Raw genomic sequence first — 16,897 nt, forward strand, 5'->3', positions numbered from 1 at the left:
GCTGGGGTGGGAGAATCGCTTGAGGCCAGGAATTTGATACCAGCCTGTACAACATAGCTAGACCCCTGTCTATAAAACAAAAAGTTAACGGGTGTAGTGGCACACTTGCAATCAGGAAGCTCCTACTCAGGAAGCTGGGTCAGGAGGATCAAGGCTGCTGTGATCCTACCTCAAAAAAAAAAAAAAAGCAGGCCAGGCATGGTGGCTCATGCCTGTAATCCCAGCACTTTGGGAGGCTGAGGAAGGTGGATCACATGGTCAGGACATTGAGACCATCCTGGCTAATACGATGAAATTCTGTCTCTACTAAAAATAAAAAAAGTTAGCCTGGCATGGTGGCACGTGCCTGTAGTTCCAGCTACTTGGGAGGTTGAGGCGGGAGAGTCTCTTGAACCTGAAAGGTGGAGGTTGCAGCGAGCCAGGATGGTGCCAGCCTGGGTGGCAAAGCGAGACTCCATCTCAAAAAAAAAAAAAAAAAAATGCAACTTGTAGCATTCCCTAGGCAACCAAAATTCACTTTATACAATATGAACTTAGTGCCACTTGTAGATATGAAATTAAAAGGTTAGATATGTGAATACTGGGACAAATCTCTTAATTTTGTGGGGAGACATTTTGGGATTGACTGCTATTACTTTCATTGTATTAGTTTGGCTTTCAGACTGAAAGTGTGATAGATAATGCATTGAGTATTTACACTGAATTAATTTATAATGACTTGCTTGATGGTTAAGGGATAGCTACTAGTTTTTGTTAAGGAGAATGGGTTATAAAGACTAAGCATAATTTAATGTGCAGAATCAGTGGGAATGAATAATAAGATATATTTGTAGATGTCAGGGAAAATATTTAGGAGATTTAGGGCTTTGTGAGAATTTGGTCAGCTCTGGGACAGTAATTCTCAACCAAGGGAAGTTTTGCCCTCCAGGGGACATTTGGCATGGTCTAGAAAGATATTTTTGGTTGGGAGAGGTATTGGCACCTAGTGGGTGGAATTCAGGGATGCTGCTGAACATCCTACATAGGACAACCCCCACAACAAAGAATTATCTGGCCAAATATGTCAGTGGTATTGAGGTTGAGAAATCTGTTCTAGAGGGAGCATCTGACAAGGCTAGTCAGCCTTTCTCAAATATCCATTATTTTTCTAGGCTGGGTTGCTTTTCAGGGCATAACAGTTGCTTACAAAGAAAGAATCAGGCTCTAACATGTTTTCAGGTGGGATTAGAGGAAAGAAGGGAACATTAATTGAGTGCTACACATTATACTATGCGCTCTATAAATATTATCTCTTTTAACCCTCCCAGTGACCTATGAGGTAGGAGCAATGATTACTGTGTTACAGATGAGGTATTTTGTGATGAAAAAGTGGAGAAACATTTTTGGGAACTGCTCCCTAGATGAAGGTGTTCCATGATGATCACTAATATTTAAGACAACTTAGTTTTCTTTCCTCTCCTGACTTTTGAAGTCTCAAACTCCTGACTTCCAAATCTCTACTTTGGAAATCTCATCCAAGTTCATTTCTTTAGCGATCACCTAAGAGGATACAGTGCCTTCCAAGGCTTGTTGAGCACATGCCAAGGTCTTTTCCTTCAGTTTGTCTTTCAAGTACGTGCTATTTTAGGCATGGTATTAGAAACTGGGCGTATGTTTAGAGAAAGCAGTAAGGCACAGGTACCATCTTCTTGGTGGGAAATAAGCGGGGTTTGGGAAAATGACATCTGAGCATTCTTTTATTTTTATTTATTTATTTTTTTGAGACGGAGATTCCCTCTTGTTACCCAGGCTGGAGTGCAATGGCGTGATCTCGGCTCACCGCAACCTCTGCCTCCTGGGTTCAGGCAATTCTCCTGCCTCAGCCTCCTGAGTAGCTGGGATTACAGGCACACGCCACCATGCCCAGCTAATTTTTTGTATTTTTAGTAGAGACGGGGTTTCACCATGTTGACCAGGATGGTCTCGATCTCTTGACCTCATGATCCACCCGCCTCGGCCTCCCAAAGTGCTGGGATTACAGGTGTGAGCCACCGTGCCCAGCCTGACACCTGAGCATTCTTAAAGATGACTAGGAGTTAACCAGTCATCTGTGACTGCAGGGTATCTGCCTTACAGGGAAGTTTATTTGATGGCAGAACTGGGAGAGAGCTGCCTTTTGGGGAAGTGTAGATATTCTGACTAAAGCAGAGATGTAGGGGGTCCAGGCTTTGTATTGGACATGTAACCTTTCTGTCTCTGCATCTCTCAGTTATCAGATCTTAATTTAATTATATATATATATATATATATATATATATATATATATATATATATATATTTGAAAGAGAGTCTCTCTCACTCTGGCATCCAGGCTGGAGTGCAGTGGTGCCATCTTCGCTCACTACAACCTCTGCCTCCTGGGTTCAAGCAATTTTGCTGCCCCTGCCTCCCAAGTAGCTGGGATTACAGGTGTGCACCACTATGCCTGGCTAATTTTTGCATTTTTGGTAGAGAAGGGGTTTTGCCATGTTGGCTAGGCTGGTCTCAAACTCCTGACCTCAAGTGATCCACCTGCCTTGGTCTCCTAAGGTTCTAGGATTACAGGCATGAGCCACCTTGCTTGGCCCTCCCAGACCCTTTTTTTTTTTTTTGAGATGGAGTCTCACTCTGTCACCCAGGCTGGAGTGCAATGGTGTGATCGTGGCTCATTGCAACCTCCACCTCCCAGGTTCAAGCGTTTCTCCTGCTTCAGCCTCCTGAGTAGCAGGGATTACAGGTGCCTACCACCACACCTGGCTAATTTTTGTATTTTTAGTAGAGAGAGGTTTCACCATGTTGGTCAGGCTGGTCTTGAACTCCTGACCTTGTGATCTGCCCACCTCAGCCTCCCAAAGTGCTGGGATTACAGGCGTGAGCCACCGCATCTGGCCCCCAGACCCTAATTTTAACTCTGTGCTGAATATCTGCTTTTCAGTGACTTTCTGACATTTCAAAGTCATATATACCAAACTAAATTCATCCATTGTCCTGAATCTGTACATTTTCCCATATTTCCTGAATCTTTTAATGGCACCATTAACCTCTTTTTCTCCAAAGTTTGAGACCTAGATATTTGATTCATTTTACATCCACATTATAATGTCTTTCCTTTTCCATTCCTGCATTCACAACTTAGGTTTAGACTTTAATTTTTGCTTAGATTTTGTTTTGGCTTCCTAAGCAGTGTCTTTACCTTCAGCCTCAAGTTCTGCCTGCTTTTCTTTAGGTATAGCTCTGCTTATTCATCACAGCAAATATTTGTAAGCTCTGAAGTTGATGTTAGGAATTGAACTCTGAAATTCCACGTAATTACTCCATTTGTCATTAGCAATTAAGGATTATTGAGGATCGTGACTTTTAATATTAGTAAAAAGGAAACAAACTACAGTTTTCTAATCAGCAAACATTGAGCTTTTCTCAAATACTGCTTCCTGTTTCACTTCCATGGATCCCCTTTTATTTTTTTTATTATTTATTTATTTATTTTTTTGAGATGGAGTTTTGCTCTTGTTGCTCAGGCTGGAGCACAATGACATGATCTCTGCTCACCACAACCTCAGCCTCCCAGGTTCAAGCGGTTCTCCTGCCTCAGCCTTCTGAGTAGCTGGGATTACAGGCATGCTTCACCACGCCTGGCTAATTTTTTGTTTGTTGTTTTTTTAGTAGAGACATGGATTCTCCATGTTGGTCAGGCTGATCTCTAACTCCCAACCTCAGATGGTCTGCCTGTCTTAGCCTCCCTTCCAGAGTGCTGGGATTACAGGCTTGAGCCATCGCATCGGCCCATAGACTCCTTTTATTATTTCCCTCTATCTCCTACCTCACTCTGGACCCTGTGTTCTAAAATTAAACCTAAGAGCTGGGCATGGTGGCTCACGCCTATAATCTAGCACTTTGGGAGGCTAAAGTGGGAGGTTTGCTTGAACCCAGAAGTTCAAGACCAGTCTAGGCAACAAAATGAGACCCTCGAATCTTTAAAAAAATTGGACATGGTGACATATGCCGATGGTCCCAGCTACACAGGAGGCTGAGGCAGGAGGCTGCAATGAGCCATGTTCATGCCACTGCACTCTAGCTTGGGTGATAGAGTGAGACCCTGCCCCACCAGAAAAAAAAAAAAAAAAAAAAAAGCAAAAAGAAAAAACCTAGGAAGAAGAGTCTCTATCTTGGGTGGCCAAGCAATAGCTTCAGTTATCCTTTCTTTTAAATTACATTTTTTTTTCTCTTTCAGAAAACTCTCTGGAAAATTACGTTTTATGAACTGAGCACACTGTCCTTTAAGTGGTCTGCAGTGAGGATTAAATGAGGAAAATATATACCGACTAGTAGAAAAAAAGGATGACTGTATGTCCCTAGAATAGGGACATTGCATGGGGCCTGGCCCTTAGGAGCTATTCAATTAATCTTTTTTTTGAGACAGGATTTCGCTGTGTCACCCAGGCTGGAGTGCTGTGGTGCAATCTTGGCTCACCGCAGCCTCTGCCTCCCGGATTCAAGTGATTTGCCTGTCTCAGCCACTGAGTAGCTGGGATTACAGGCATGTTTTAGCACACCTGGTTAATTTTTATATTTTTAGTAGAGACGGGGTTTCAGCATGTTGACCAGGCTGGTCTTTGACTCCTGGCCTCAAGTAATCTGCCCACCTTGGCCTCCCAAAGTGTTGGGAGTACAGGCATGAGCCACCATGCCCAGCCTTCATTTAATCTTTGTTGCATAGAGTGGGACTGATAACTTTTGTTTTTCTAGACCCTATACTTTTTTTTCTTTTTTGAGATGGAGTTTTGCTCTCTTGCCAGGCTGGAGTGCAGTAGTGGGATCTCGGCTCACTGCAACCTCCACCTCCTGGGTTCAAGAGATTCTCCTCCTGCAGCCTCCCAAGTAGCTGGGATTACAGGCATGTGCCAACACACCAGCTAATTTTTTTTTTTTTAGTATAGATGGGGTATCACCATGTTGGCCAGGATGGTCTTGATCTCTTGACTTTGTGATCTACCCGCCTCAGCCCCCCAAAGTGCTGCGATTATAGGCATGAACCACTGCGCCCAGCCTTCTAGACCCTATGCTTTTAATAATGCAGTCTAAAATTGAGCTTGGCTACTAATTACTTTTTCTATCATGATCTACTATTGAAAGAGTTTGGTTATTTTTGGATGATATTGCTTGCCTTTTATTTATATTCACAAATTTAATCCTTTAAGATTAAGGCTTTGGGCTGTGAAGGAATGGAAAAAAAGTCCTCTAATGTACTTAGTATGAATACCTTAGTAAGATTCTTTCCTGGGCAATACATACTAGTGCAGCATGAGGGTGGTGAAGACAGCCAGAGGAAAGCCTGCATGCGTGGTCCTGAGTATACAGGGACAAGCATGGAAGTGCTTGAAATTCAGGGAAAGTGGGAAGGGCCTTAGGAAAATGAGGAATATTGAAGACTGTGTTTCTTATTTTAGGTATAGGTCTAGACTGAATATTCAGCCTCAAATAAAACATGAGGCTGATGTGCTGCTTTTTACCTGGAATATGTTTTTGCTTTACTTCATCAGTTAAAATCCTGGCCACGTGGGGTGGCTCATTCCTGTAAGCTCCCCACTTTCGGAGGCCAGGGTGGGAGGATTGCTTGAGGTCAGGAGTTCTTGACCCACCTGGGCACATAGTGAGGCCATTTCTCTACAAAAATAAACTTAGCCAGGCATGGTGGCAGGTGCCTGTAGTCCAGCCACTCTAGAAGCTGAGGCACTGGCACCAGTACATTCCAGCCTGGGTAACAGCAAGATCCTGACTCAAAAAAAGAAAACAAAAAATCTTGCCTGTGTGCAAAGTGTTTATGGTTAAGTGGGGAAAAAAGAATCAAAATTGTAAAGAGAATTCTGGGCAGAATGGAAGCCAATAGAGCAAGGTTAAGAGCATGGTCTCTGGCATCAGACATCTGGTTTTACCCTTGATCCTTATTAGCTGGTGATCTTGGGAAGATTGCCTACTTGTCCCGTACCTCTCTTTTCTTATCTATAAAATGGTTATGGTAATAATACCAACCTCATAAGGATGTTGAGAGGGAAGTGCAGCAATTAGCAATTTAGAAAGAAAGGGAAAAGATATAGATATACTCAAGAACAAGATAAACATCTCCAGGGACCAAGAACAGAAAAGAAACATGCAGTTAGACTGGGTTCAGGAGCTGATAGAAATAACATATAGGGGAACTGGTGTCAGATACTCCGTATGAAACTGAAGCTGCTTGGGGACTGGATGAAAGAAGGCTGAAAAATCTGTTCCCAGCTGTTGCTTTAAAAAGCTGTGGACCTGGAGTGAAGATACGAAGTGGCTGAGCTGCCAGATGGCTCAGAGTCAGGAACTGTGGTTTCCTTGCTATCACCTAGTACAAGAGCACTGAGCTTGGAGGTCGTGGACTCTGGAAGACAGGTGGCCTATCACAGAACCACTGGGAAAAGAGGGAAAGTCTGAGCCTATAAACATGAGGAAGACCTTTACTTAGAAAATTAACATAATTCCAGGAGATACATTCACAAAAAATCTGATGGAAATATGAGTAATTAAAAAAAATGAGTATTTCAATATGGGTATTTTAAAGATCCTTATAAAAGAGAAAAGAAATAATGGTCATCAAAAAACACGAATCAAAAATAGGTAGATATGAAATAGATGGCTATATTAAAGAAACAATGGAATTATTGAAATTAAAATAGGTCAGTTAAACTCTAGACCAGACAAATTTGAAGAGAAAATTAATGGATTGGAAGATAGTACCCAGATCTACCACACAGAAATAAATAGGAATTAAGAAACACAAGCCAGGCTTGGTGGCTCAAGCCTGTAATCCCAGCACTTTGGGAGGTGGAGGCAGGCGGATCACCTGAGGTCGGGAGTTAGAGACCAAGCTGACCAACATGGAGAAACCCCATCTCTACTAAAAAAAAAAAAAAAATACACAGCCAGTGTGGGCCTGTAATTCCAGCTACTCAGGAGGCTGAGGCAGGAGAATCGCTTGACCTCGGGAAGCGGAGGTTGCGGTGAGCTGAGATCGCACCATTATACTCCTGCCTGGGCAACGAGAGCGAAACTCCATCAAAAAAAAAAAAAAAAAAAAAAAGGAAAAGAAGAAAAAAGAAATATGAATATAAATTCAGAGGCACCAGCTTACATCTAAATGGGAGTTCCAAAACGAGGAAATAATGTGAATGGTAGAGAAGCCAGGTTGGAAGAGTCGATGGCTGAGAATTTACCAAAATTTAAGAAAGACCGGTTCTCAGCTCGAAAGGGCATTATATGTATATAGTAGATGGAAACAAAAATATACACTTAAATTACAGAGATTTTCTTGCTAATTAATGTATATGTTATAGAAAGAGTATGAAAATTTAGACACTCCAAATTTAATAGTGGGCATCTTTAGGTGGAAGAATTATGATGTTTAAAAAAAAAAAAATCTTGCCGGGCGCGGTGGCTCAAGCCTGTAATCCCAGCACTTTGGGAGGCCGAGGCGGGCGGATCACGAGGTCAAGAGATCGAGACCATCCTGGTCAACATGGTGAAACCCCGTCTCTACTGAAAATACAAAACAGTAGCTGGGCATGGTGGCACATGCCTGTAATCCCAGCTTCTCAGGAGGCTGAGGCAGGAGAATTACCTGAACCCAGGAGGCGGAGGTTGCGGTGAGCCGAGATCGCGCCATTGCACTCCAGCCTGGGTAACAAGAGCGAAACTCTGTCTCAAAAAAAAAAAAAAAATCTTGTATTTTCCAATGTTTCTACACTGAATATATTAGGACTCTTGCTTTTAAGCTGGAGAAACTTAAAGTACACTGAATGTATAAGTGCCCAAGTGCTGAGTGGCTAAATAATCACCTTTACAGAATGGACCTCTGAGATACCAAATACATCTGAAACTTGGTAAAATAATTATTATAGCTTTATTGTATGTTGTAATCTTTTAATCTGTATTTCTGAAATCTCAAAGCTCTGGAAGCTGGAAGTTTTTAGAAAGGTTTGAGATGGGCTGGGTGTGGGGCTCATGCCTGTAATCCCAACACTGGGAGGCCGAGGAGGGTGGATCAGGAGGTCAGGAGATTGAGATCATCTTGGCTATCACAGTGAAACCCCATCTCTACTAAAAATACAAAAAAATTAGCTGGGCATTGTGGTGGGCACCTGTAGTACCAGCTACTCTGGAGGCTGAGGCAGCAGAATCACTTGAATTCGGGAGGCAGAGGCTGCAGTGAGCCAAGATCACACCACTGAACTCTAGCCTGGGTGGCAGAGCGAGACTCTGTCTCAAAAAAAAAAAAAAAAAAAAAAAAAAAAAAAAACTTTTTGAGGTAAAATAATTTGGCAGCAAAATTTGAACTGATGTAAAGGTGTCAGTAGCATTTATTTGTCTGACACAAGTGTATATGCTTTGATATGGAAATAATAGGCTATTAATGACATGCCCCATGAATTCCTCCTGGATGTTCCACAAAATACATAATGTAGTGTTACCTTCCTAAAATCCATAAAATTCTGAATTCCAACATACCCTGCCCCAAGGATTTAAGAAAGGGATTGTGGACTTTTATTAATAGTTTATTTTTAAAAGTTGGCTACTATGCAGGAACAGTAATTTCTCATCAGAGTCAGTTCCTAGATATTTTTCTCTAGTCACCGTTCTGCATTTCTATGATACTACATAGATGCTCATTTCAAAGATATTTTTTGGCTAGCTCTACCATAGTACCAGCACAGTTCATGTTACTGAGTTATTAGGCTTTTCTTCCTTTCCGCTTGTAACTGCAAAGATAGACTTCTCTTCAACTTTTGGACTTGAAGATTTGGAAGGCTGTTTTACAAAATGGTCTCACAAATTAAAGTTTCACATACTGCTTGAAGAAGATAATTTCTGATGATTTTTCTTTTTTTTCTTTTTTTTTTTTTTTCTTTTTTGACTGAGAGCTGTTCAGGCTTTATGTTAGCTTCTTGAGCCGGGCTTTCTGATGATTTTTCTTTTCTTTTTTTTGAGACGGAGTTTTGCTCTTGTTACCTAGGCTGGAGTGCAATGGTGCGATCTCAGCTCACCGCAACTTCCACCTCCTGGGTTCAGGCAATTCTCCTGCCTCAGCCTTCTGAGTAGCTGGGATTACAGGCATGCGCCACCATGCCCAGCTAATGTTTTGTATTTTTAGTAGAGACGGGGTTTCACCATGTTGACCAGGATGGTCTCGATCTCTTGACCTCGTGATCCACCTGCCTCGGCCTCCCAAAGTGCTGGGATTACAGGTTTGACCCACCGCGCCCGGCCTTCTGATGATTTTTCAAAGCAGATTTAGAGTTGTTGTCCTCATTTATGTGTATTCTTTCTGATGTTGTTTGTACTTTTGGCTTCATACTATTTCTTTAAAAATTTGGTTTATAAACTTCAGATCTAGAAAGCAATGTAGTTAGCTTTCAATATAAGAACATCTGAGTTTCTGTTTTCATTTTTACTTTCATTGCATGCATGCTGACTTCAGTATTTTCTTTACAATTTAGAAGATATACATGTATAGCAATTATGTAAGAAACTCTTGCCTCCTGTAGGCACAACAGTTTGGTTACTGTATTAACAGGGTCTCAGCATTTTGTCAGCAAGCCATATTTAGTTAGTAGTAAGTCCTGCTAATTTGCTGTGTTACCTGTAAACAGGATTGCAGATGTGAAGGTAGCCTGTGTGATCATTGGTCACTGACTGAATTAGGGATTATCAGAAATTATATTGAAGTGGTCACTTGGCTATTTGCCTTCTACAGGCTTAGGCTAGACTTTGGTTCATACTTGGAACCATTTTGAAGTTTCTGAGGGACTCAGTTGACTCATGTAACTGGAAAGTCCATCTAATTTTTTATTTTTTTAACATGGAATCTCGCTCTGTCACCCAGGCTGTAGTGCAGTGGTGCAGTCTTAGTGCACTGCAACCTCTGCCTCCCAGGTTCAAGCAATTCTCCTGCCTCAGCCTCCCAAGTAGCTGGGATTACAGGTACGTGCCACCACACCTGGCTAAGTTTTATATTTTTAGTAGAGAGGGGGTTTCACCGTGTTGGCCAGTCTGGTCTCAAACTCCTGAGCTGCCTGCCTTGGCCTTCCAAAGTGCTGGGATTACAGGTGTGAGCCACAGCACCCGGCCTAAAGTCCATCTAAATATGACTCAGTCTAGGAGTGCACCACTTGTCTCTGTTGTCCTTTAGATTCAATTTATCTCTCACATAGGCCATTTCAGTGTAACAAGATGGCAGTTCTCAACTCTAAGCCAAAATCTCATGAGTCCAAAGGAAGAGACTTTTTCTATACCCTTGTATTAGTTATGAGAGAAATTTGGTTCTGCCTGTGTTACACATTACCTTGAACCAGTTGAGGTAGGAGGTGGGACTCCACTCTGGAGGTGGGACTCAGACACTGTACGAAACTGAGGACTAGCTAAAACAGGGACAGAGTGGAAGCAGCTTTCTGTAAGTCACGCCTACCAATGTGCCTTGTCAGTTCCTGGAATTTAGCATCTCTTTCCATGACAATGATCTGGAAATCATTACCCTTTTCCTAGAAATAGCTGCATAGTCTGCCTCTTAATTTGTATGTAATTAAAAGTGGGTATAAATATGACCACAGAACTTTTTCTGAGCTGCTGCTCTGGACACACTGCCTATGGGGTAGCCCTGCTCTGCACAGGCCAGTACCTCTGCCGATGCTGTACACTGCTACTTCAATAAAAGTTGCTAACACACCACTGGTTGACCCTTGAATTTTTTTCCTGGATGAAGCTAAGCACCTTCCTGGGCTAAGCCCCAATTCTGGGGCTTGCCTGTCCTGCATTACAATCACTGTATCAGAGGTGGAGATTTGGGCTGGCCTTGGATACATTCTGGCTGTCTGCCCATCCATTATGTGTGTGCATGCAGGTAGGGTGTGTGTGTGTGTGTGTGTGTGTGTGTGTGTGTGTGTGTGTGTAGGTAGGTAGTGCTAGTGTATATGGGGAGCCAATGAGTGTAGGCATTGTTCATATATGAGTGGGGAAATGGATGAGTGTTGTAGGGGAGACTGTAATCAGCAACTCTGTCAGGGCCTTGTAGAGTGAGGGAGGTAGTATCATTCCCTCAGCAAGAGAAAATCCATTAGTGTGTAGAATAAATATTTATTAAAACAACCTTCCTCTCTTTCTTCAAAAAAAAAAAAAAAAAAAAAAACAACCCTCAGTCTCCAAGCCAAATTCTCTCTTCTCTATAAAACTTTTCTGGGCCGGGCGCAGTGGCTCAAGCCTGTAATCCCAGCACTTTGGGAGGCCGAGGCGGGTGGATCACGAGGTCAAGAGATCGAGACCATCCTGATCAACATGGTGAAAACCCGTCTCTACTAAAAATACAAAAAATTAGCTGGGCATGGTGGCGCGTGCCTGTAATCCCAGCTACTCAGGAGGCTGAGGCAGGAGAATTGCCTGAACCCAGGAGGCGGAGGTTGTGGTGAGCCGAGATCGCGCCATTGCACTCCAGCCTGGGTAACAAGAGCGAAACTCCGTCTCAAAAAAAATAAAAAAATAAAAATAAAAAAATAAACTTTTCTGTATACCAAGCCTAGAGATGCCTTCTCCTCTGACTGTTTGGCCTCCCAAAGTTCTGGGATTACAAGTGTGAGCTACCACGTCCAACCCCAGATTGCATTTCTGTTTTTTATGGTGACTGAGTGAGCTCCAGTATAATAGTCATTTCTTGTCTTTGTCTATGGGGAAAATTCCCTCAGAATAAATACATTTCTCCAATAAACAGTAGCATTTTCTTCTTCTTTTTTTTTTTTCCAATTGATTCTCCTGCCTTGGCCTCTGAGTAGCTGGGACTTACAGGTGTGTGCCACCAGGCCCAGCTGATTTTAGAAGAGATGGGGTTTCACTGTGTTAGAATGGTCTCCATCTCCTGATCTCATGATCCACCTACCTCAGCCTCCCAAAGTGCCGGGATTACAGGCGTGAGCCACCGTGCCTGGCCACCAGTAACATTTTCTTAAGGCCCATGGTCAGTATTTCCACTCATTCTTTCTTTTTTTAAATGTAGTAGAATTGCTGAGTTGGTGGAGGTGTAGATTTTCTGAAAGAGTGAATGTACAAAGAAGATTTCAGTGACCTGTCAGAGTGATGAATCTCTTTTCTCTGGGTTAGCAAGTCCTTAATTAGTAAGGCTGTTTGCAGTATAATTAGAACTGCACAAGCATGGAAGGTCAGCAGTACTGTTCAGAATTGCATAATGTACCATGTAACATAATGTACTGTGAAATGAATAGATAATTCCACAAAATGGTTTTTTAAAAGAAGTTTGTTTCTATTGACTCATCGAGGAGGGGTTACTTGAAAACAAAATATGGCAAAAAAATTAAATTCAGATGTCTTAGGTTTTCTCAAATTCCTTTAAGCTTGATATAGCAAAATAAACTGTTTGCTTTTCAGCCCTAGAGTGGCAGTCTGAAAAACCATCTAAGTTTTTAAAGAAACAAATTGAAATACAAGAAAATTATCTCCTTTACAAATTAACAGTTCTCATGTGTTATCTTTGAACTTAACCACATAGAGATTTAAATGGTTTGTTGTTTTTCAGGCATGACTGAGGAAGTCTTCTCCTAAAATAGAGTTTTTAAAAATAATTTTTTTCTCAGCCCAGATGAGACCTTAGTTATCATTTTTAGTTCTTAGTTTTGTTGAAGACTGAAGCCATTAAACTGTAGAAGTGATGCAGATTTACACTGTTGGCTATATCTGTTCTCATCCACTCAGGATGAACTGATTATACTACATTTACCATGGGATAGCATGTTGATGCATATAAAATATATGGATGAAATTCTACTTTGTCTTGTTTTACTTAGTGCTTGCTCATCCAAATGTATTAAATTTGATTGTTTAGATTTGAGATATTATAATAAAACTTGGTTACATTAGTAAATTAAGTATATAGTATAAAATGTTTATTGAAAATAGTATTTTAGGCTGGGTATAGTGGCTCATGCCTGTAATCCCAGTACTTTGGGAGGTTGAGGCAGGCAGATCACTTGAGGTCAGGAGTTTGAGACCAGCCTGGCCAATATGGTGAAATCCTGTCTACTAAAAATACAAAAATTAGCCGGGTATGGTGATGGGAACCTGTAATCCCAGCTATTTGGGAGGCTGAGACGAGAGAGTTGCTTGAACCCAGGAGGTGGAGGTTGCAGTGAGTCAAGATCGCACTACTGCACTCTAACCTGGGCAGCACAGAGTGAGACTCCATCTTTAAAAAAAAAAAAAAAGTATTTTATTAAAAAGGAAAAATTTGTCCTTTTTTTTGGGAGAGGGTGTATGTTGCCTACATAATACATTGACTTGCTTAGGTGTATTCATCTATATTTAAATATCCTAAGGGTGTTCTGTAGAGAAATATATATATTTCTAGACTTACAGATTCTTGTTTTTGCCTAGTTTCCTCTGAAAGACAGGAATCTCTTCCATAGTACTGTTTCCCCCATATTTGTGTAGCATTCCTACATTTTTCAAATGTGAAAAAACACCACATCAGCAACCTTTGACCTCAGTTCTCTGTGAAACTTCAATAAACTACATTCCTGAGAAGACTTGTGTCTTGTAGATATCTAGTCAGACTCAGAGATCTTTAAATGTTTTCTTGTTGGCCAAGATGTTCATTCTTTACTCTTGTAAAACAGGTTAAAGCAGGCTCTCTCAGCCTTTCCCTTTGAGAAACTACTTTCATATTTCTAAAGACTGCTCGGGAATGCTAGTGAGAGTTGGGATAGGAGCAGGGGAGGGAGGAGATGCCCAAGAGTGCACTTTCCCAGGTAGAGTGGGAAATGTTCCCTCCTAGAGCTGAGATTTCTTGCAAGACATGGAGTTGGGGTGTGTGTGAAAGCAGCAGCAGATTTCAGTATCAGGTAGATGTGGCTTTAAAATGGTGGCTTACAGTTTCTTGTGATTTTTGAAAACTCTGAACATATTTGAGACTTTTTAGATTATTAGTTCTTGATGAGGTACTTAAAATCAGAGTCTAATATTTAGGTTGTACAGTTTAGGGTATTAAAGCCCAGAGAGGCTAAGTGGTATCAGTAAAGTAACACAGTAAGTTACAGCTACTAAGTATCCATGGTGAGATTCAATTCCAAGTCTTGTAACTTACCATTGCTCTAGGCTCTGGAATAAGAAATGAAGCATCAATTTACTGAGGAGCTTTTTTTTTTTTTTCTTTTTTTCTTTTTTTAAGATAAGAATAACATATTTGAAGCAAATTTCAAGTACTTTCACTTACATTTTCTTATTGATCTTCACAAGAAGACAACAAGGTAACCTGTCTTTAGCTGAGGAAACAGACCCAATGAGGTTAAGAGTCCCAGAGTAGTAAACTTTCATCTCATGTTCAGAACCTCTGACTCATGCTTCTTGCTGTTTGTATTATGTATGAAGATAGAAATTGAGAAGTTGTCAAAGTAAATTCTGTATGTGCTAGATAAGCACACTATTTAAAGAAATTCTGTAGCAATTGTCAATTGTGTTTTGTTTTATAATCTTGTTTAGACTTGTGTCTCTCAAGTTTTCTTATTCACACATACATAGCTTTTTTTTTTTGAGATGGAGTCTTGCTCTGTCGCCCAGGCTGGAGTGCAATGGCGTGCTCTTGGCTCATTACAACCTTTGTCTCCTGGGTTCAGGCAATTCTCTTGCTTCAGCAGAGTAGCTGGGATTACAGGCATGCGCCACCACACCCAGTGAATTTTTGTATTTTCAGTAGAGATAGGGTTTCACTGTGTTGGCCATGATGGTCTTGAACTCCTGATCTCAGGTGATCCGCCCATCTTGGCCTCTCAAAGTGCTGGGATTAGACTCATGAGGTACCATGCCCAACCAGTAGATTGTATTTACTAATAGACAAACCAATTTTGCGTGTTTAAGAGTTAAAATGTTCAAGTTAAGAACAATTTATTATTACTATTTTTTGAGATGGGGTTCTTACTCAGTGCAGTTGAAGGATCTCTCCTGGGCTTAAGCCATCTTCCCACTTCAGCCTCCCAAGTAGCTGGGACCACAGGCTTGTGCTACCACGCCTGACTAATTTTTGTATTTTTTGTAGAGATGGGATTTTGCCATGTCACCCAGACTGGTTTGGAACTCCTGGACTCAAGTGATCTGCCCACATTGGCTACTCAGGAGGCTGAGGCACGAGAATCGCTTCAACCTGGGAGGTGGAAGTTGCAGTGAGCCGAGATGGCACCACCACAGTCCAGGATGGGTGACAAAGAGAGACTTGGTCTCAAAAAAAAAAAAAAAAAAAAGGCTGAAATAGGAAAAGTCTCAGTTCCTCTTAGCTATTTCTGATTGCTACATGACTTACACTAAGCTTTTTTAGCTTTCACTCAGTTCTGAGGTATGTATATGAGCTTGTAAGGAACTTCTGGTTATGAACTGTAGTACCTATTGGCTTTTAGCATGGTGCAAAGGAAAGAGCTTTGGATTAGGAATAAGGACACCTGGGTCCTATTTAAGCTTCTGTCTGGATTTGTGAATGCACCTATGAAGTGAGTTGCATAGACTAAAATATTTTTCAAACTTAATTTGTGAACCTTTTTGAGTATTGCACAACTGGTATTTTATAAAAGAGAAATAGAATAAAAAATATCCTGCATTGAGTATATAAAAGTATTGCTTTGTGAAGCATTGTTTCATTTATATGTATATGGTACTGGGTTACAATGTAAAAAATGAATTTTTAATTAAAAATATAAATATAAAAAAATATATAGCCGGGCATGGTGGCTCAAGCCTGTAATCCCAGCACTTTGGGAGGCCGAGGCGGGTGGATCACGAGGTCGAGAGTTTGAGACCATCCTGGTCGACATGGTGAAACCCTGTCTCTACTAAAAATACAAAAAATCAGCTGGGCATGGTGGCGTGTGCCTGTAATCCCAGCTACTCAGGAGGCTGAGGCAGGAGAATTGCCTGAACCCAGGAGGCGGAGGTTGCGGTGAGCCGAGATTGCGCCATTGCACTCCAGCCCGGGTAACAAGAGCGAAACTCCGTCTCAAAAAAAAAAAAAAAAAAAATATATATATATATATATATATATATATATATATATATATATATAAAGATGAGGTCTCACCTATGTTGCTCAGGCTGGTCTTGAACTCCTAAGCTCAAGTGATCCTCCTGCCTCAGCCTCCTAGAGTGCTAGGATTACAGGCATGAGCCACTGCGTCTGGCCAAAAAATACATTTTTCACAGAGTTTGGTTTTTTATCTCAAAATTTGGTGGCTTAAAATAACTATTTTATTAGATTTCACAATTTTGTGGATTAGGAATTCAGACACAGCTCGGCCTGTTGATTCTGTTCCATATGGTGAATAGGATCACATGGAGGTGTTTAGCTGACAACAGGTCTGGTCTGAAGGGTCCATCTTGTGTTTATTTACTCACCTTGTGCTTCAGGATAACTGGAGCCTTGGCTCAACTGGGCTTCTCTTAGTGTAGTTTGAGATACTCTCTGTGGTTTCTTCATCTGGGTAGTTGGAATTCTCACACGGCCCCTCCAAGATACCAAAGCAGGAACTGCTAGCCCTCTCAAAGGCTAGCTTAGAATCACTTTTATACACTATTGGTCTGAGGAGTTCCAGGGTAGCACAGATTTCAGTGAAGGAAACATAGACTTCTTGTCTCTAAGATATTGTTTCCATTTTAAATCTGCCACAATTATGGTAAAATAATTTAGAAAAACATGCCTGAATTATATATACAAGCTTTTAATTCTGTTATTGCCCTTTGAAAGAATATTACCTTTAAAGTGTTTTTTCCTTGATTGGGAAATTTGCTTTTGATTAATTTTCATAGTTCAATTTAAATATAC

The 16,897-nt window shown here is 41.1% G+C and overlaps 1 protein-coding gene across 4 annotated transcripts in view; it reads left to right on the forward strand.

The window, feature by feature from the left end:
- The window catches only part of ADK (adenosine kinase), a 582,906-nt gene that overhangs the window by 1,622 nt on the left and 564,387 nt on the right, over positions 1-16,897 (forward strand). Inside the window, exons 1-2 of one of the 4 annotated variants that reach the window (XM_074382426.1) lie at positions 13,371-14,342; positions 15,128-15,421. The exons of 2 other annotated variants lie outside the window; for them this stretch is intronic. The gene's annotated coding sequence lies outside the window, so the exon portion shown is untranslated. Of the gene's footprint in view, positions 1-13,370; positions 14,343-15,127; positions 15,422-16,897 lie in introns of those variants that run through there. One more of the 4 variants, XM_074382425.1, reaches the window with a different exon arrangement.

This window comes from Saimiri boliviensis, chromosome 12, assembly GCF_048565385.1.
Source record: "Saimiri boliviensis isolate mSaiBol1 chromosome 12, mSaiBol1.pri, whole genome shotgun sequence".
Classification (NCBI taxonomy): domain Eukaryota; kingdom Metazoa; phylum Chordata; class Mammalia; order Primates; family Cebidae; genus Saimiri; species Saimiri boliviensis.